Here is a 1,550-nt window from a genome sequence, read left to right on the forward strand (position 1 = left end):
GATTGGAATACTTGCTAGGAGCATGAAATCTGAATAAGGGATAGAGTAAGGAGAGGTCCATGTATCATAACATCCATGAAAGGGAGATGGGTGGAGTTAGTGTTCGTGTCAGAAATTGCACATAACCTGCAGCTGATACCATTGCTGAGACAGCGGGCAGTGAACTGCCATCACTTGCGGGTATTTGTTCCAGTTGTGACAGTTTTTCTTCAGTTCAGTGTTTGGCAATGGATTATCTACAATGGAGACATATCCATCCCCGGAATCTGGCGCTTTCTGGGAACAAGTGCACTCTACCCACTGGATGATGACAATGATACATTATGCCTGAGAAGTTGATTGATTGTTGATTGAATGTGGGGAATGAGGTAGAAGTCATCCTTGACTCCTTCCCCCCAGTTACTTTATGACCTGAATAACTGGATGTGTAACAGAGCCATGTTATTACTATCCACAGATAAGAAACACCATATCATGAGTTCAGTTCTGGATATACTGAGTGATTTAGGGATGCCTTTGAAATATACAGATTGAAATGTCCTGTAGGCAGTTCCATATACAGATCTGTTACTCAGAAGCATAATCTGTGCCAGAGATATAAATTTGGGATTTGTTGGTGCATAGATAACTGAAGTCATTGATGATATTTCCTCAAGGGAAAGTATAGAGGAAAAGGACCAGAAGGCCTAGGACAGAATTCGGAGGAACACCAACATTTAATTTGTTGAGTAAAGGATGAGAAGTTGACACAGTGGCTAGGAAAGGACAACCAATAAGTAGAAAGAAAATCAGGTGTCTGCTGACGTGAAAGCCAAGATCAGAGACTATTTAAAGGAAAATGCGTAGGTGCTTCTTGAATAGTGATGTAAGTTTTGAATATAATATGGCTATTGCATTGCACAGAGTTAAGTGTCTTGGATTTATTAAGTGAAATTCTGCCTGGGGCAGACATGTTCACTGGCAGCAGTGTGCCCAGTTAGGGACTTTAAGGAGCCTTGGAAAAAATCCTCTGCATCATGCCGCATTTGCCTTGCCATTGTGGGGGCACTAATGTTTGGGATGAGTTTATGAGTCATTTGCTATATAAATAACTTAACTGGGTTAACAACAAAAGAATTAAAAAGAGATTTTGGTATGTAGCAACATGAAGGTCTTTGGTGACCTTATACATGCAGTTTCAATATAGAAATAGGAGTGGATTAAGGAGTCTGGTATGAGGAACCAAAGGCTTTCTCCTAGAAAAGAGTGTGTGTTCATGTGTATATGTGTGTGCATGGGTGTGTGTGAAAGGCAGATATATATTACTAAACATTAGGGGAAGAACTGGATCAGAGTATTACAAAATACCTTTAAAAAGTTATTTTATACTTAGCCTTAAAAATTTCACTTTGGTAAGCTAGTTTGGTCTTTATTTCTAACAGCCATCAGTGATGGCTTTAAAAAAATTAAATCTGGTAATACTAGACTGTTTCTGGGAATATTTGATGCTGAAGGAGTATGACTAGAAACACTGACACCAGGGAATGCTGGTATCATTCATCTTAAACTAA

The sequence above is a fragment of the Galeopterus variegatus genome, unplaced genomic scaffold (assembly GCF_000696425.1).
Source record: "Galeopterus variegatus unplaced genomic scaffold, G_variegatus-3.0.2 Scaffold7772, whole genome shotgun sequence".
NCBI classification, from domain to species: Eukaryota; Metazoa; Chordata; class Mammalia; order Dermoptera; family Cynocephalidae; genus Galeopterus; species Galeopterus variegatus.